General features: G+C 39.9%; 1 pseudogene; it reads right to left on the bottom strand.

The window, feature by feature from the left end:
• Positions 1-20,989, bottom strand: part of LOC132831632 (NAD(P) transhydrogenase, mitochondrial-like) — a 178,568-nt pseudogene that overhangs the window by 110,284 nt on the left and 47,295 nt on the right.

Raw genomic sequence — 20,989 nt, 5'->3', positions numbered from 1 at the left:
AATCCACTTTTAAGAGGGCGCAGGCTCATTTTAAGATTGGAAAAATAATCTTGTCATGTTAATCTAACAGAAACATAGGCCCCATGCTAAAGTGTGCAGACACTCTGCCAAACTATTAAAATCACTGACTGCATGAGGTTTGAATGCATCAAGAATAATAGACATGAGTTAATCACTCATATTCCTGTGTCTGTTTATGTCCCTTATGATCCCCAAGTGTTTTACCACCAGACGTCGATACAGGGAACACAACATAATGCTGTTTTTAAAAGATGTATTGTTTTAGAATTTACAGCAAGATGGTAACAAGAGATTTTACTGAGATATTTTATACTGATGTTGACAAATTTCTCTCTGATTCCAACAATAGCTCAGGTGTAACTAAAGTTTTGTCACTGACCCACAGGACAATAGAAATCAAACATGACAACACATGTAATATTTGTTTTTCAAACCTTTCATTGAAACCATATATATAGTGAGATATGTATATCAGCTGTTCATAATGTAAAAACCACGTCTTTTTATTTGACTTTAATTTTGATTATGGGCAGCATTGAGAAAAGGACTATTCTATAACAAAAGACTAAGGAAGGAATTGCTGTACTTTTAAAAAACTAAAACACACAAAGTCGTGTTTGCCTTGTTGCTCTGTTCAGGTAGTAAGACTATATGTTTGCAGACATTCTGGTTACACTGATGTGTGTACAAAGTCAGATATAGCCAGCAACAAGTTGCTGAGTGGTTTGTGTATGCCAAAGGTCATCAACTGAACAACAACTATCTGATTAGCGTCTGGATAGCTGACAGCTTGTGAGTGTGAATGATACTGGCAGAAGCCTTTGGAATATTGAAAGGGTAGATGGTGTGTGGGTCTCCCTTCAGTAAATTATCTGAAGCCTGAAGAAAACCAGATGTTTATTTTTCTCACCAGTTGCTGTACACTACTGTTTTAAATGAATAAGTCAGAGACATTACAATTTATGTAACCATTGCTCTATACCTCCTGTGAAGAAATGAAACAACTGAAGGATTCGGGAAACTGAAGGACCCCTTCTTCGAATCCTGAGGACAGGCACTCTTGAGTTGCTTCCCTAATTACTTTTTATTTCCATTCATAAGACCAACATTTTTGCTCAACTGTACTTGCCTGTATGGGTATGAAGGATGTTTTTAGAATGTGTTAAGCGTTTTAAATATTATGTTTTCTGTCAACAGTTGAAAGTTGTTTACCTATAGTTAAAATCTATTTATTTGAAATAAATTGTAGTTCTGGCTATGTACAGGGACCTGGTCTGTGCTTTTTGTTAATCTGAGTCCACTAGACAGGTAAACTGGGGTCTTTAATAAAACTGTTAACTTTTGTAATGAATCTGGGATTAATGAAGCTTGATTTCCAGTGTGTTATCCCAGTGAAATATGACAGTAAATTCAGGAAATAATATAGTTGTTCATTACAAATCAATACCATTCTGAATTCTACATGAAATGCAGATAAATCATATAGATTAAAATCACTTCGTATTATTTAAAAAGCACTTAAGTAACAGTTTGATGAAGATGGTCACTGCTGGGTGTCAAGAGTTGATTAATGCTCAATTTGAATGAAGAGTATACAAGAGTTAAAAAGGGTGGTATATACTGTCCTGATTTACACACACCTCCTGTGTAAATGGCAGATGTGTTCATGGTTTTAATAAATGGAGAAACTGTTTCTTTTTTCTCAGTCTCTAGCTCAGGCTCCTTCTTGGATTGTATCGGAGTACTTCCCGCAATATTCCGTGGTGGGGGTGCTGGAAAGATCAGTTTCCCGTCCTGTTAGTGGAAGAGGATTGGAAGAATTAAGTTAGCACACACATTTTGGACTGTAAGCCTAAATTATGTGCACACAGCTCATTTATCCAATGTATAGGTGAGCCATGCAATGCAAGAGACATTGACATTCAATCCCAGTTGTTGTGTGAGCAACAGTGGAGGTTTTACAGTTCTCTTTCTGAGTCCCTTTTTCTGAATGCTTCCCAAAAAGAAGTGTGCACTTCTGAAGATCAGGTATGGATCTGGATTAACTTTTACACTCTGCAAGCTGATACTCTTTGCAAAGCTGAGGCAGAAGCAATGGCCATTAGGATAAAGTATAACTAGTTGGTCGGGTAAAGTACAGCTAGATGGTTCGCAGCTTTCAACTCTGCTGAACAAATGACTTCAACTCAAGTTTTGAGGTGAGAGGACGGGAGAAAGCTGGGAGGAATTGCATTTTGGGATAACCAACAAGGATAGGGCTTATATAATTAATGGTAGGGCCTTGGGTAGTGTTGTGGAAGAGAGAGAGCTAGCATCCTATATAGCCAGAGTGGTTAAAAATGCAACTAGCACACTTGCCTTCATTGCTCAGTACTTTGGGATTAGGAGTTGGGAAGTCATGTTGAGGTTGTACAGGACATTGGTTAAGCCTCTGCTGGAGTACTGTGTCCAGTTCTGGTTGCCCTGTTATAGGAAGGATATTATCAAGCTGGAGAGGGTTCAGAAGAGATTTACCAAGATATAGAGGTTTGAGTTTTAAAGAAAGGCTAGATAGACTGGGATGTAGGAGGTTGAGAGGCGGCTTCATAGAAGTTTATAAAATAAAGAGAGGTAGAGACAGAGTTACTGGTAGTTGTCTTTTCCCTAGGATGGAGGATTTCAAGCTAGGGGGCACATATTTAAGGCAAGTGGAGAGATATTTAAAGAAAACATGAGGGGCAATTTTTTTACACAGAGAGTAGCTCATGTGAGGAATGAACTTCCTCAGAAAGTGGTGGATGTAGGTATAATTACAACATTAAAAACAACATTTGGATAGGCACTTGAATAGGAAAGATTTCGAGGAATATGGACCAGGAGCAAGCAAATGGGACTAGTTTAGTTTGGGATTATGTTCAGCATAGATTGGTTGGACCGAAGGGTCTGTTCCCGTGCTATATGATTCAATTACTTTATGAAAAGAATAAAATTGGTATCATTTTCTCCATACTGGGGATTTGTTGAAACACTGCAGGTAAAATAAAGTTTTGGAAGGAGCTTAATCTGATTGGATCCTCCAATAGAAATTACCCTGATTTTCATTTCTATTGCAAATGAATTTTATCCTTTAGCTCCTTCATGATAGGGTCTAATCATTAAAGACTGGGGAAAACCCAGCACTTTTCTTCTCAGTGCTTAGAAAGAGAGAATTAATGAGGATCATTAATTCATCAAAATAATGACCCTGAGATAATGTTGTGTCCATGCAAATAAAAAAAAGCACAGAGGCAGTAATAAATTTCCTGGTATAATTTTGTCTTGTGCTTAATATCCTTGACATTTACAGAAAACCATCTGTTTCCATTTGTGACAACAGAAAAGACTGGACAAGGTGATAAAATAAGCAGTAATGGTTGTGGGGTTTCTGTTTGCATTCAGTACTCACTTTCATCACCATAGTTCCTCGAACCACATGGTCCATTGTGCCATAATTAAACTCATCTTTCGAATCCAGGTAAAAGTTTTCTGTTTCAGGACTAAGAGCTTTCGGAAGTTTTGTGATATTGTTGGAGTACGATCTGCTGGACTGGGTAGCTAGTTGACTGGGAAGGTCCATGTAACCAATGTGAGAAACTCCCTTAAAAAAAGGAGAGAAAGAAAAGCAAGTTACTTCTCATATTTTTGACAACGTGCTGCCAAACATATAAGTGAAATTCTTTTCTCTCAACCCCAGCAAGGTGAGCTACCAGAATGGCTACCATTCATTGATTGTAGTCAAATGGAAGCCTGGAGTCCAGAACAAAAACACAATGAGTAAATTCATTCAACGACAAGCAGCAATACTAAAATGCTGCATGTATCAAACTATACAGCGACATTAGTTGGGTATAATATCAGAAGAAATCACACAAAAACTGTACACTGTCTCAGATCAGAGAACTGGGTAGATCTGAGAAACTCCAAATCTTTGTTCCTGCAAAATGGCAGTCGAGTGCATCTAGTTTGAGCAGACAGGACAGTGAACATCAACAGTAAAGTAAATCCAAAGAATTACTTCAATGCAAAGAAAGGTAGTGAGCAAGTGCTAAAGTTGGGTAGGGTCAAGAAGTTATATTCATTAAAAATAATTAACATTTGAAGTTACCTTATGTATATTCTAGAGGAAATGTTAAACTTAAGTGCATGAAACACACAGGGACCTGTCTTAATGCAGAAATGCAACCTTTTAGAATGACCTCATCTAACAGTGTTTATTTTGTGATTTCTAACTCAAATTGGATTTAACACAAATAACCTTAAGCTATTTACAGGAAACTTGACTGCTTCACTGACTGTTTAGCTCAGGAAATTTGGTTGGTGAGGGAATTCGGTGGCAGTGAGGAAAGGGAAGATGCTCTGCAGTTTTAGAAGGAGCAGCCTGATTGAGGGACCAGAAGACAGTGAGGTGAGGCAGCAGTGATGGCAGCTAATAAACACAACTGGGAGCAGAGTTGATCTTACCGAGTGTTCTCCAAAAAAAAAACAAACAAGGTCTGATGTTAGAGAACAGCAGGTAGGTGACTGGTTGGTAAGATTCTAAGGTCTTTCAAAAGGTCACAAGTTTAGAGTTTAAGTTAAATCAAAAACATTTAAGTACTGGTTTTGTATTGCAGCTAGTGAATTAATAGAAGCATTAGCACAGAGAAGATCTAGAGACATCAACTAAAATGAACTGTTATACAAAACACTAACTAGATTTGGCATAAAGGAAAAATTGAGTAACTTAGGGATGGGAAGCTGAGACTGGCTCATTGCAAAGTTCTGGCTGCACCAGAATCAGTTTCTGAGTGGGGCTTGGTCAAACTTCTCAGGTTTCTCTCAATCAAAGTCCTTAAGTAGTCAATTAAGCACTATTGAAGGTCTTCTCTTCCTGCCGCTGAGATTACTTACCCTGTAGGTAGCTTGTCTAGTTGTTGACGGATGCATGCTCTTCAATCAAAGGAATTTATTGTCTAGTATCTATCCGGAGGCGCAGAACAATGTATAAAATACTTAAACAGCATTTTGCATGTATGCTTACAAAGGAAAGGTATGGTGAAAAAAATGATTAAAAATGAAAATGGTACAGCTGATGGATAGGAAGAAAACTGCAAGGAAGAATACTCAGGAAAAGCTGGCTATTCTTACAGCAGATAAATCATGACTTGCATCGCATGTTGTTGAAGGAAGTGGGAATAGAGATTTTAAAAATAGTGGCTAAGGTTTTAGACCAATAACCAAGGGAAAAACATCAAGATGCACAAAAAGAGATTTGACTTAATTAAGGAGAGAAAGTGAGGACTGCAGATGCTGGAGATACAGAGCTGAAAACTATGGTGCTGGAAAAGCACTGCAGGTCAGGCATCTGAGCAGCATGAGAGTTGACATTTCAGGCATAAGCCCTTCATCAGAAATGTGGGGTGGGGAAAGTAGGCTGAGAGATAAATAGGAAGATGGGGAGGGGGGAAGGTAGCTGGGAAGGTGATAGGTAGATGCAGATGGGAAGTGATGATGATGATGATGATAGGTCAGAAGGGACGATGGAGTGGATAGGTGAGAAGGAAGATGGACAGGTGGCACAGTTCCACAGGACATTGCCAAGTTGGCAGGTTGGATCTGGGATGAGGTGGGGGGAGGAGAGAAAAGGAAATTGGTGAAATCGATGCTGATGCCATGTGGTTGGAGGGTCCCAAGGCGGCTGATGAGGCGTTTTTCCTCCGGTTGTCAGGTGGCATGGACCTGGAGGAAGCCCAGGACTTGCATGTCCTTGTGGGAGTGGGAGGGAGAGTTCAAGTGGTTCACAGGGTGGTGGGATGTTTAGTGTGTGTCCCCCAGAGATGTTCCCTGAAATGTTCCTTGCATTGGCGTCCTGTAACCCCCATGTAGAGCAGACCACATCGAGAGCAATGGACACAGTAGATGAGGCGGGTGGATGTGCAGGAAATTCTCGGCCGGATGTGAAAGGATCCTTTGGGGCCTTGGATGGAGGTGAGGGGGGAGATTTGGGCACAGGTTTTACACCTCTTGCAGCAGCAAGGGGAGGTGCCGGGTGTGCAGGGTGAGTTGGTGGGGTGTGTGGACCTAATGAGGGAGTCACGGAGGGAATGGTCTCCATGGAATGCTGATAGGGAGGGAAATAAATCTCTAGTGGCGGAGTCTGACTGTAGGTGGCAGAAATGGCAGAGGATAATGCGCAGTATCCAGAGATTGGTGGGGTGGAAGGTAAGGACCAGGGGCTTTCTATCCTTGTTGCGGTTGGAAGGGTGACGTTCAAGGGCAGTGGTGCAGGAAGTGGAGGAGATACATTAGAGAGTATTGTTAATTACATGGGAGGGTAAATTGTGGTCCTTGAAATAGGAGGCCACCTGGGATGTCCTGGAGTGGAATCGCTCATCCTGGGAGCAGTCGCAGCTGAGGCAGAGGAATTGGGAGTAAGGGATAGCATTTTTACAGGAGGAGGGTAGGTGAGGGGGTGGGGGGTGGGAGGTGTAGTCCAGGTAGTTGTGGGAGACGGTGCATTTGAAGTAGATGTCTGTGTTGAGTCAGTCACTAGAGAATCAGAACAGATTTGTAAAAGGCAGATCAAGCTTGGCTAATCAGGTTTAATTTTTTTGATAAGGTAACAGATGATTGATAAAGATTTTAAGAAGGGCTTTGACAAAGTAGTATACAAAAAGGTGACTAACAAAATGGAGAATATGATGATCAGCATCAGCTTGGGTGGAAATTGGCTTAGGTAAAAAAAAACAATAAATCATGGTGACTGCATGATAAATATCATCCTTTCTCAGCTATTTACAGTTCTGACAAAGGGTTACAAGACTCAAAACGTTTACAGTACTCTGTTTTTCTCTCTATAGGTACTGCCGAAGCTAACCATGTTTCTCCAGCATTCTGTTTCAGTTTCAGATTTCCAGCATCTGCAGTTATTTATGTTCATTTTAACCAAAGTAATTGGTTGTTTTTCAGAGTGGAAGGTGGTGAAAGTGATGTTCCCTGAGGGTTAATGCTCGGACCAATGCTTTTTTCTGATTTTTTACTTGGATATTGAAATATAAATTAAAATGTCAAAATTGCTGTGAAGGTGCAGTTGACGGTGAGATTGAAATGAATCAGCAGCAACAGTACACTGAGACCTCACAGAACAGGCGGACAACTGGAAGATGGAATTTAATACCGAGAAGTGTGAGGTGATACAATTTGACAGAAATGTTAGGGTCAGATAATATATATATTAAATTGTAAAAACCAAAAGAACTGCAGATACTGTAAATCAGAAACAAAAACAGAAATTGATGGATAACCTCAACAGATCTAACAGACTCTGTGGAGAGAAATCAGAGTTAACGTTTTAGGTCAAGTGACCACTCCTCAGATTAAATAGTATTGTTCTAAAAAAGGTGTACAGCAACAGAAGGTTTTGGAGATTCGTGTGCTTAGATCCTTGAAGACAGCAGAATATATTGAGAAAATGTTCAGCAGTAGATCATGGGCTTCATAAATAGAGATTACTGAGCTGGACAATCTGAAAACTATGCTGAGCCTACATAAAACTCTGAGAGGGCCTCAACCAGAAGATGGCATTGACTCTGAGGTCACCACACCTTCGGAAGGAGTCTCCTTGAAACGGTGTAGATGTAGGAACCAGAGTGGTTGCAGGGATGATGGTATTTAGCCACAAGATTAGTTTTGAGAAACTAAGGTTGTTCTCCTTATCAACAAATGAGATTGAGGGGAGAATTGGCAGAAGCTTTCAATTGTAGGAAATTTCGAATTATTGAACAGTGAGTATTCTGTTCAGTAAATAATCGCCATACCTTTGAGTTGCTTGTTGGAGGTGAGGTGTGGTACTGGAGCAAGGAAAATGGAAAAAAAATGAGTTGGTGAAATAACACAGGCTTGTTTTAGCTGACTCTCCAGCATCTGCAATCTTCACTTTCTCCTGACCACAGATATCACTGATCTATGACAGTTCCATTGGTGAAGATCACAGCTTATATGTCACAGTGCAGTTAGTGAAGAATATTGAGAATTCTTTGTGAGGAGCCAAATTTGAGAGGTTCAATCTCAGTTATTATGCTCCTATATTTGGATGACGTACGTGTATACAGTGAAATTGATATGAATCAGAGACTGAGCTCCAGGACATTGTCAACTCTCTGACAAAGCCCATGAGAAAACAGGTGTTTCATTAACCACATGGAAGCATAAAGTCTTCTTCCAACTAACTTCTTCCATAGAACAACACCTCCATCCATCAATTAAGATCAACAGTGATGTCCTGAAAAATGTGAACCATTTTAACTTCTTGGGAGCCTCCTCTTAATAAAGATAGATGTAGATGAGAAAAATCATCATCACCTCACAATGTGTTGGCTCAGTCTTCCAATTAGAGGGCTAGGACCTCAAACCTTGGTTGAAGGTCATAGGTTAGTGAGCAACAATGGCCCTGAGTTCTGACATGCTTCAGAGACCTGAATGCCCTCAAACCATCTCCAAAGTGGTCAAACACCTCGCCGACTCATGGGAGACTCTCTAACTCATAGGAAACCAGCTAACTTGTGGGATACCCGCTGACTTGTGGGATACATGACAACTCATGGGAGACCTTGGTTTGGCAAATGGAGCTGGCTCATTCAGGAAGGGGCTGAACACAGAGACTTTGTTGAAACACAAATGGAAGAGCCTGAGGCATCAGAGGGCTGCAGAAACCTTGAAACAGCCTGTCTATCAACCCATCAACCAGCCTCTATCCCACACACTGCAGAGTCTGCAGATCACACAATGAACTTAACAGCCATCTCCTAACCTGGACATGGCCAGTTATCCACAATCCTGAAGGGCTTACTGAGATAAAGAAGACAAGATTGTGGCAAGCTCAGCCAAAGCAGAAGTGAGAAGTCATCCCTATTCAGTTGATGGTATAAATACAAGAAGACACAGAATTAATGATTAAGGCAGCACAATTTGTGGATTTTTTTAATGCAGGTAGGGATCTGGAACTGACTATGAGGGTTGAGGAAGCAGGATGAAAGAAAACTTTCTAGAGGAAATTGGACGGACACTTGAAGGAAATAAACTTGCCATGTTATGGGAAATGAAGGAGGAATAGATAATCAGCTAAAAGGACACTTTCCATGCTATAACAACCTTATGACCAAAATGTTATATCCCTGCAAAGTGTGGCAACGTAAAACACTGTGTCTACTCTCTATCTACCTTCACTAGCATCTTACCAATGCCAGCGCATAGGTTAACTTGTCTACCCTCCCCCAGCTTGCCTTCAACCTTTGAGTGGCCCATTAATGGATAGTTAGCACCTCCTTCCACCCTAGCCCTAACACACTGACATTTTACCACTGTTGAAGGTGAGGGGGTGGTTTACCCATGCCACATCATTATAGGCTGCCTGACAGGTTTGCTATAACCTTGGCTATGGAGGGACAGATCCCTCTTATTCGATCAGCACCGTCCCTTAGAGGCCATTTCCCAAGCGGAAAGGGAAACTCCATTCTGCCTGATTGGCCCCAGCGAGCCCACCCAACTTACCTTAAACTCCGGCCTTGTAAAAAGGTCCTGCTCAAGTGCTGCCTGTAGTCCCAGATGTGTCCACCATGAACAGTAGCACTGCTGAGACTTAAGAGCTGCCAGCCCTCTGTTTGGTTCGCAGATCTTGTGGGTGGGATACACTGTCTCAAGGGGGCAGAATGATGTTTTTAAACTATGTGGTACCTTGCTAGGCTAACCATCCCCATTTTCCAATCAGAGGCAGGTTTACAAACCTAAATGTTAAATTCAGCCTTATGAATAACCATTACATAATGGTTATGTAAAAACATTTTTAAAAATTATTATAAATCAAAATTACATGCTGCAGTACTACAGCCATTAAATCCATGCAGAGCAGAGATGAGACAATTATGTCTCTCAAAGGTCCTGAATCTGTTGAATTCACTATTGCAGAGTGCAGTGAATGCTGATATATTGAGTAAGTTTAAAGAGGAGATAGACAGGATTTTAATTAATAGTGGATGGAAGGGTTAAGGAGATGTGGCATGGAAGTGAGGCCGAGATGAGTTCAGACGTGATCATATTAGATGCCAGGGCAGGCGTGAGGGTCTGAATTGCTTTCTCCTACTCCAAGCTCTTACGCTGCAATGTTCTAACAGACACAATTTCATTTTGTAAAATATATGAAGAAAATTAAAAACAAAAAAAAACAAAAGGACAGTGGTTAGGTTGACCAGATGATTTTTGCAATCATAGGAAATGATGACTCCTCAAAACTGAATCTTCCATGTTAATAGGTGCACACCAGGAATATTCATTTCGACTTCCATACCTTGTGAATATAAAGCTCCCCAGATTTTAGTGGTTTCAATGTTTCCCCCTGTTTCAGAAACCTTCATTGCCTTGGTAATCAGTAAAGGAGCTTCCTTGCCTGTAAAATTATTAAACTCAATTTTAAAACCGGATCAGAGCTTTGGTCGCAATATAGATTTTGCTGCTCATTAATGGGAAACAAGTGTCTTGAAGCTAATTTTTAACTGTAAATTTCCAGATAAATAATTCTGCTTTATTACACAAATTAAAAAAAAACAGCAATTAGTAAAAAGGAAAGTCAGAACAAACTTAAATGATGAAGTGTATTTTTCATTATCTTTGAGCCGACAAATATTGAGCTTATCCAAAACATGACCCTTGCAACAGATATATATTAATAACCAACTCAGCAAGCAAGTGAGAGTAAAATACAAAGTGCTGGACAAACTCAGCAGGTCTGGCAGCATATGTGGAGAGGGAAACAGAGTTTATGTTTCAAGTCCACTATTACTCTTCTGAATTGAGTTTCTCTAGCACTCTTTTTAATACAAATTTCTGGCATCTACAGTATTTTTATTAAAGCAGAATTAAATAGTTCTATTCAACAAGTCATATCTCAGTGCTTTTGTGTTTTATTTTTTAGTTTAACTTAGAATAACAAGCAAATAACCTAATTTTATAGCCAATGTTTCTAATGACCTGGAGTTAACATTAAGAAGAAAAAGTCAATTTCTAAAGCTATCTCTCTCTCTCTCTCTCTCTAAAATTTATTTAGCAGAAACACTAGATTGTAGACTAAGTTATTTGCCAACAGACAATTGCATTTGTTGTCAAATGTTTTATTTGTAACTTTTCCTCAGCTGATACAAAAATACAGAATTTATTTACACGATAGTGACGGCCCATTCAGCCCTTTGGATCAATGTAAGTGTTTGTGTTCTGTGGAGTATATGGAAAATTGTGTGATTAAACTACAGAATAACAAGGGTTAAATTTACAAATGCTATTGCAAAAAGCTGACTTGCAGATTCATCAAAACTAAGGAAATTGATCCAAAGCAGATACGAGAGTACATGACAAATAGACTGTTGCCTAGATCTTGTAGTTAGGGAATGGAGAACAGCTTGCATGTATGTCATGGGAGGATCAAGTAAAAGTGTATATAAAGTACAATTAAAGCTGTTTTTGCAGAGGTCTCAACTTGCAATCAACATATTGGTGCCTGGTTTTCTCCCACATTCCAAAGATGTATAGGTTAGGTGAATTGGCCATGCTAAATTGCCCATAGTGTTCAGAGATGTGTAGGTTAGGTGCATTAGTCAGGGGAATGTAGAATAATAGGGTCGGGAAGTGGGTCTGGCTGGGATACTCTTCGGACGGTCGGTGTGGATTTGTTGGGCCAAATGGCCTGTTTCCATACTGTAGGGGTTCTATGCTTCCATGATATAAGAAGAAGTAAAGGTAGATATTTGAAAAGATCACAGACTCATTCCTTTTTCTCTTAGCAACTCAACTTGCACCATACAAGTCTCCTTTCAAAATACCCTCCTCTTCCATTTACTCACATGTATTTGCCTAGGTTTGTTTAAATGCATCCATTCTAGTGGCCTCAACTATTCTTCGTGTCAGCAAGTGCCACATTCCAGCCTGACTCAGGAAAAGAGTTTCTGCTGAATTCTCTCCTGAACTTATTAATTTCTACTTTGCTTCCAACTAGTCCACGCCAAACATGTACACAAACTAAACTCATCCCACTTGCCTGCATTTGGCCGATAGCCCTCCGAACCTTTCCTATTCATGTATTTATCCAAATCTCTTTTAAATGTTGGAACTGCACCTGCATCACCACTTGCTCTGGCAGTTCATTCCACACACAAATCATTCTCTATGTAAATAAATTGACCCTCAAGTCCTTTTTAAATCTTTCTCTCTCACCTTAAAAATATGACCTCTAGTTTTAAACTTTCCAATCCAAGGGAAAAAAACCCTTGCTATTCACCTTATGTATGCCTTACACTCCGGTGAAAAAAAATCCCAGCCTTTTTTAATAACTCAAACCTTCCATTCCTGGCAAAATCATGGTAATTCTTTTCTTAAGCCTCTCCAGTTTAATAACATATTTCTGATAACACGGCGACCAGAACTGCACACAGTATTCCAGATGAGGCCTCCCCAAAGTTCTGTACAAGGGCAACATGACATCTCAACTCCTATCTATACTCATAGATCTAAGCAATGAAAGCAGGTGTGCTAAACACCATTTCAAGGTCACACATCCTATCTACCTGTGGTGCACGTTTCAAATAATTACATAACGGAATTCCTAGGTCTCTTAGGTTATTTTACTAAAATGCAAACCTCGCATTTGTCCAGATTAAACTCCATCTGCCATGCCTCAACCCAATTGATCAAGATTTTTTTGTAATCTTAGATAATCTTCTTCACTACCCACTGCACCACTCATTTTGGTGTCATTCAAACTTACTAACCATACATCCTATATTCTCATCCAAATCATTTCTATAAATGACAAACAAAAGTGGACCCAGTACCCATCCCTATGGAACACTGCTGGTTACAGTCCTCCAATCCGACCAAACAATCCTCCACCACCTGTCTCCTGCAATCAGGCCAATTTTGTATTCGATTGGCAAGCTCACCCTGAATCTCATGTGATCTAACTTTACTAATGAATCCACCATGTTGAATATTATCAAAGACTTTAATCAGGTCCATGTAAACAACATCTACCACTCTGCCCTCATCATTGTTACTTCCTCTAAAAACTCAATCAAGTTGGTGACACATGATCTCCTCTCACAAAACCATGCTGACTATCACTAATCATTCCTTACCTCTCCAAATGCATGTAAATCCTATATTTCAGAATCACCTCCAACAATCTACCCACCGCCAATGTCAGACTCATAGGTCTACAGTTCACAAACTTCTCCTTACAGCCTTTCTTAAATAAAAGCACAACATTAGCCATGTTCCAGTTCTCCAGCAGCTCATCTGTGGTTATAGATGATACAAATATTGCTGCTATGGGTCCCACAATGTCTTCCCTAACTTCCCACAACATTCTCGAACAAACTCAACCAGGTCCCAGAGATTTATCCTCTTCAGTAATATGAACTGTTTTCAAAACATCACTATGCATTTCCCTGAATTGTCTAGCCTCCATTTCTTTCTCCACAGTAATAACTGACGTAAAATATTCATTTGGTATCTCGCTCATCTCCTGCGGTTCAGTAGAAAAACAACATCGTTGATCTTTCTAATATAAAGTTATTACTATTGTGAAACAGCTGACAAATTGGGAACAATCCCTCTCTTACTTTAGCCTGAGAGATTTAAGGATCTCTATTTTCTCTTTAGTTGCTCTTTTGCTCTTAATGTACTTGTAAAATTTCTTTGGACTTTCCTTAACCTTATCTGCCGAGACTACCTCATATCAGCTCTTTGCCTTCCTGATTTCCCTATTGAGAATGCCCCTACATTCTTTATACACTTCAAGAGATTCATTTGATTCCAGTTGTCTACATCTAATACATGATTCATTCTTATTCTTGACTAGAACGTTCATAAATTAAGTCATTCAAGTCAAAGTCCAAAGATGTGCAGGTTCAGTGGATTGGTCATGGGAAATGTAGTGTTATTGAGATAGGTTGGGAGGACTGGGTCTGGGTGTGATCTGTTTGGAGGGTCTGTGCAGACTCGATGGGCTGAATGGCCTCTTTCTGCATGGTATGGATTTTTCTCTAAACTTTCCTCACGCAGCGTGGTAATGTATCCAAATTATGATTGTTGTGAGAATGTGTGTCAAACCTGTCTTTGTTTGACTTCCTCAGCTTCAAAGCAAGTCTCAGAAGAGATACATGATATATAACCTTTAAATGTTTTAAGTGCTGAGTCATTCCTGATCTTATCTGATTTTCTTCAAATTAATTCCTCATGCACAGATTCAGCTGGGAGCAACTTCCTCTCACTAAAACTCCAGGATACTAGTGCTTTTGGCTAATCATATTGGACCCAGAATCTACTGTTGTTTAAATTCTTCCTGTCTTTAGCAAGATTCAGCAATGAAATGCTGCAGTAAATACAAGGGCCTTGCAGGCAAACTAATCAGGGGAATTTCTGGCTGTACCATTGATGTAAACTTACTGTACAGCCCTCCGAGGTCTCCATGTTTCTCCAATTATGATCTATGGAATATTCCTGGTTTAATTTACTCCACTACTAAGTGCCCTCATCTCCTTAGGCACTAAAGATCTGGAATTCCCATCCTAAACTTCCTTACCTCTCTTTTCTCTTTCCTCTTCATCAGATTTTTGTCTGTCCAAAAGTCTCATTGCATGGTTCTGTGTGTCAAACACAGTCTGATAATGCTCCTGTCAAAGATCTTGGGATACCTTACTATGTGAAGAGCGCTACATAAATGTTATTTATTGTTATTGCTCTCTATACATGCCCATTAGTTTACAATTGTAGCTAAGACAGAATTGCTATATAGCCAAAAGTTGTGGCATTGGAAAAGCACCGTAGGTCAGGCAGCATCCAAGGAGCAGGAGGTTCAACATTTCCGCCATATGCCTTTCATCAGGAATGTGGCTTATGCCCAAAACGTCGACTCTCCTGCTCCTCGGATGCTGCCTGACCTGCTGTGCTTTCCCAGCGTCACACTTTTCGACTGATTTCCAGTATCTGCAGTCCTCATTTTCTCCTAGAGTTGTTACACAGCTCATCCATTATTACTACCAACATCATATTTGAGATGGTCTTCCATTTCTGCCTGAAACTTAAGGCAAGTTTATAGTGAACTTGGGCTGCCTGTCTAAAGCTGACACCAAAAAGACTAGAATACTTTCGGGTTAGATTAGATTGGATTAGATTCTCTAAAGTGTGGAAACAGGTCCTTCAGCCCAACAAGTCCACACCGACCCTCCGAAAAGTAACCTACCCAGACCCATTTCCCACTGACTGATGCACTTACATTATGGGCAATTTAACATGGCCAGTTCACCTGATCTGCAATCTTTGGACTGTGAGAAGAAACCAGATCACCTGGAGGAAACCAACGCAGACACAAGGAGAATGTGCAACTCCACACAGATTTTTAGTGTTCTTTAAATTATCTGGTGGAAGTGGAGAGAAAGTAGGTCCTAGATCTAGGCTGCTTATCCATGCTGAAAACATTAGGATCCTGGTGGAATTTGGATAGAAGAGATGGTCCGGAAGAAGTTTATAAGACCTAAGAAAAATTCAAGTCCTCCAGCAGACACCAGCTAGAGCATGCTGGGAGCTTTCATGGCATCCTTACTGAGTTGATAGTTCAGTCAGCTGCTTTGAGGAGGAGGATAAAGGAAGAGTTAATGAGGGAAAATAGTGAAAGATGATGCACCGAAGAATAATGCTGCATAAAAGCCCCAGTGGTACAGGTTTGGGTTCTGTCCCTACCTGTATTCCACTGGTCCAGATACCACCTCCTCCTCTCAAATATTACATGTGCCTCTCCTGCCTTTGAGCCTTTAGGTGAAGCCTGGTCTGAAACTATATCGGAATTGGAGACGGCAGCAGGAGGAGATCAGAGGTGATAAACATCAGTGGCAGCAAGCATTCAGCTTCTCCCTTGACCTGGGTTCCGACATGGAGATAAGTCTTAAAAAAGAAACATCTGACCATTTTTGGCTTTGTTTCTTTCACTTCTGCTTTTTTTAAACTTTTACTTTTGTAATCAAATGTGCAGCCAAGACGGCACCAGAAAATGGCCGATCATAAACTTATCAGCGTCTTCTATATTTGAGTACATGAGACAATAAAGTCTTATTCTAATTCTATATGATAAAGGAGGTTTCTGGGAGATTGTTTCAGCTTTTTGTACATCAAAAAGGCACTAGCCAGAAGATCATGAGTTTTTAATAACAGCAGATTGTGCCAATTCTAATATAATTATGTTACAAAGCCAAGTGCAAAGACAAGAACCATCCAGGGTTAGTCAATGTTTTCTTCTGTGAGGAATGCCAATATTCCAAAAACGATAAAGGTTAGAGAAGTATTTATATTGCTTTCATCACTTTAAAATACCAACAGAAATATCAATACACTCTGATTATTTATTTCCATTTTTCTTAGACTTTAAAACACTTTCGACACCAAATAAGGATACTCCTTCAAAGAAAAGTTAACTCCTCTATATTTTTTGCATTGAACCATCCATGTTTTCCTGACTGTCACTGTTTTCCACGCATGCAGACTCCACTTACTTTAACATCTCAGATCCAAGCACAAATTTCGTATGATTTTGACATGAATCTAATTTTGTATTGAACTAGCAGGCTAATATACTTGTTACAAGGTAAGAAATTGTAAGATCAATAAGCTTCCAAGCTGCCCAATTTAACTTGAGTATTTTAACTGTAAAACATCCTACCTGGAATGAGGGCTGCACTGATGATTATATCTACCTCTTGACACTGTTTCGCAAACAGCTTCATCTCTGCATCAATGAACTCCTTCGACATTACTTTGGCATAACCTCCTGTACCTTCTCCAGATTCTTTTATGTTAACTTCCAATGGTTCCACACCCAAAGATTTAAACTGCTCAAGTGCTGCAGTTCTGTGGAAGCAAATCATAATTTAAACTTCAATAAGCCAGTACCCATCCCAGGATAGATCTTAATATGGTGGGATACTGAAAGTCAGTCAGGAGCCTGAACAGCAATTCTCCTCATTTTTATTTTCAGTGGACACCATTAAAGCTCAGGAAATCTACTTTGCATCATTTAAATGTATTAATTTCCTGCATTTGTGAATTGCAGGGGTGACCTAACCCTGATTTTACCTCAGGATTGGATGTCAGTGTACAGTGACAAGGCAAGTTACAGGCTTACTCTCAGTTGCCAGATTCAAGCACTATTTTAATTCCCATACCCTATTGAACAGTGCACAGGACAAAAGTAATTAAGAAAGGATGGTGAAAAAAACAAAAGGGAGGGTGTGCAAGGGAGCAGAAAAAAATTATGGAAAAGCTAGAGAAGTCAAATTCATACCATCAAACTGTTACAGTAGGATTTTCACTCTTACTCCCTGGATTATCAGTGAAATAATGTAAACATTGAACTATTGCACCCATGAATTCAATTGTCGAATTAGAACAAGACGACACAGATTTAAGCTAATAAAACAGTTAGGACTCGTGCCAGAAAATTCTCCTTGACATAAACAATGAAAACAGTAGGTCCGCATGGAACAGGAGAGGCAAAACAAATCTGGAATTGTTTAAGAGACAATTGGGCAGCACATGAGAGATCTCATCTTCTTCTACATTAAGAAGGACTGAGTCTTTCCGGTTTGCAATGAGGTTTTTTATGCCAATTTACAGTATGTGGGCATAACTGACCAGGCTGGCAATTACTGCAAGAGTCAACCACATTGCTATGGGTATGGAGTCATATGTACAACCAGACCAGATAAAGATGGCACCTTCCTTCCCTAAAGGACATTAGTGAACCAGATGTTTTTTTTCTTACAGATGACAACAGATTCACAATCACCATTAGACTCTTAATTCCAGATTTTTATTGAATTTAAATTCCACTAGCTGCCATGACAGGATTTGAACCTGGATGTTCAGAACATTCCCTGGGATTCTCAATTAATAGCCCAGTGATAATATCACTGGGCCATCACCACTCCAAAATTTATGATCACCTCGTCTTCCAGAAATTCCTCCAAATGTTTCTCAAGGGATTGCAAGTAATTAATTTTCACTGACTCCATTGAATTTTCTTCCACTGATCAATCATTGTCGAGGAGCAATAACACACTGGGACATTAGAATACCATCCTTCACTGCTTCAGTGTCTATACCTTCTTACATAGAAACATAGAAAACAGGAGCACGATTAGGCCATTCACCTCTTTAAGCCTGCTCTCCTGCTCCACAACTCAATATGATCATGGCTACTCTTCCAAATCAGTACTCTGTTCCTGCTTCCTCCCCAGATCCTTTTGATCCCTTTAGCTTAAGAACTACATCTGACTCCTTCTTGAAAACATTCAGTGTTCTAGCTTGAACTGCTTTCTGTGGCAAAGAATTCCACAGGTGCACCCACTGGTGAAGAAAATTCTCTTTATCTTAGTCCTACCCTGAATTCTTAGAATGTAACCAATGCTTAGACTCCCGTATCATCAGGAATGCCCTTCCTGCTTTAACCCTGTTTAGTCCTATTAGAATTTTATAAATTGCTACGAAATCTCCCCTCATTCTTTGAAACTCCAGTGAATATAGTCCTAACTGATCCAATCATTCTTCAGAGGTATCTGTTTGGTAAACTTGTTGCATTTGTCCATAGGCAGAACATCCTTCATCAGATAAATAGACCAAAACTACACACAGTGTTCCAGTTTCACCAACACCCTGTATTGTTGCACCAAACATCCCAGCTCCTGTACTTGAATCCTTTCACTTTGAAAACCAACACGTTGTTTGCCTTCTTCACCATCTACTGCATCTGCATGTTTACTTTCAGCGACTGATGTACAAGGATACCCAGGTCTCGGTCCACCTTCCCCTTTTCCAATCTATCACCATTCAGATAATAATCTGCCTTCCTGCTGTTGCTATCAAAATGGAGAAATTCATATTTGTTCACATTATACAGCATCTGTATGGATATGCCCACTCACTCAACTTGTCCGACTCACACTGAGTTATCTTTGCATCTTCCTTACAGCTCACCCTCCCACCCAGTCATCCCACCCAGTGTCAGTCATCTGCAAACTTGGAGATATTATACTCAGTTCCCTCATTTACAACATTAATACAGATTGTGAATAGCTGAAATCCAAGCACTAATCCCTGTTGTACCCTACTAGTCACTAGCTGCCACTTGGAAATTGATCCGTTTATTCCTACTTTTTGTTTCCTATCTGCCAGCCAGTTCTGTGTTCATGACAGTACACCAAACCCAATCTCATGTGCTCTAATTTTGCATGCTAATCTCTCAAGTGGGACCTCATCAAAGGTTTTCAGAAAGGACATTTCCACCCAACATTATCCAAAACTGTTTTGCAGGTGACTAGCCTCAGGGGACCCCTGCACTGCCGACCTAGTCTTCTTACTCTGGCTGGTCATTACCTATTCCCTCCTGCCTTTGGGATCTTAAATTGCAAAGTGACCACCCCTCTGTAGGTGCTACCCAAATGACCATCCCTTAACAAATCCATGCTATTTATATCCATGCTATCCATTGTTAATTAACTTAGAATCATAGAATTTTACAGTACAGAAGGAAGCTATTTGATCCATCATGTCTGTACCAACTCCCAGCTAATTCCATTCTCCATCCCCTTCTCTGTAGCCGTCTAAATTCATAACTTTCAAATATATATCTCATTCTCTTTGGAAACAAACCTATGGAATCTGCCTTCACCACTCCCCAGACAGTGCTTTCCATTTCTTGTCAGCTTGGTGACAATTTTGAAACTATGACGCTTAGTTATTGGCATACCAACTAGCAGAAACAGAATATTCTCCTTTATCCTTCAAACTTGTTCATAATTTTGAACACTTCAATCTGGCCACCTCTTAAAATTCTCGGCTCCAAGAATAAGCCCAATTCCTCTAATCTTTAATTGTATCTAAAATCCTTCATTCCTGGTATCATTCTAGTAAATCTCCTTTGAACTCTCTCCAGGACTTTAACAATCTTCCTTCAATATGGCCCAGAACTGAACACAACACAGTACTCCAAAAGTGTAGCATCACTTTCTTGCTTTCATAATCTTAATAAACCGGAGGATCCTATAAGCCTTCTGAGCAACTGTATCAATTTGCCTCGCTACCTTCACCTGGAGGGCCATCTGTTCCTCTCCTCCCCTCAGAGGTGAACCATTGAGCCCATATTGTTTCTTCTACCAAAATGCATTACCTCACATTTCTCTGCATTGAAATTCATCTACCTGGTGTCTGCCCATTTGGCCAACTGTCAATGTCCCTCTGAACTCACTCAGCATTATCCTCAAAATTAACTATTCTCCCTAGCTTAGTATCATTTCCAAATTTAGAGATTTTTCCCTCAACACACATCTCCAAATCATTAATACAAATCACGAAAAACAAGGGTCCTAATACCAATCCCTAAGAACATCACTTTTACACATCTCCAAGCTGAGAAATGCCCATCCAAACCTACCTCTGTTTCCTATCTTTTAGCTAACGTCTAATCCTTCCTGCCAAGTACCCATCAATCCCAAGCATTTCTAGTTTGCTAACTAACCTGCCATGTGGTACTATATCATGTGCTTTTTAAAAGTCTAAATATGCCCGTCCAAACCTGAATTTCTGCAAGTGCACATATATATTTATATATATATATATATATATATATATATATATATATAGCCACTCAGAATTCTTTCTACTAACTTCCTCAGCACTGATTGGCCTGAAGTTTCCTCGTCAACGTCTATCAAAAGGTATGAGAAAAAGTGGGAACAGGATGATAGTACTGAATGGTGGAGGATGATAAGACTGAATGGTGGAGGATGATAAGACTGAATGGTGGAGCAGGCTTGAAATGACAATGTCAGAAGAGTGTGGTATAGGAAAAGCACAGCCAATCAGGCAGCATCTGAGGAGC

This window comes from Hemiscyllium ocellatum, chromosome 1, assembly GCF_020745735.1.
Source record: "Hemiscyllium ocellatum isolate sHemOce1 chromosome 1, sHemOce1.pat.X.cur, whole genome shotgun sequence".
NCBI lineage: Eukaryota > Metazoa > Chordata > Chondrichthyes > Orectolobiformes > Hemiscylliidae > Hemiscyllium > Hemiscyllium ocellatum.
The sequence above is the reverse complement of the archived record's forward strand: the minus strand, read 5'-3'. Positions and strand labels throughout refer to the sequence as shown.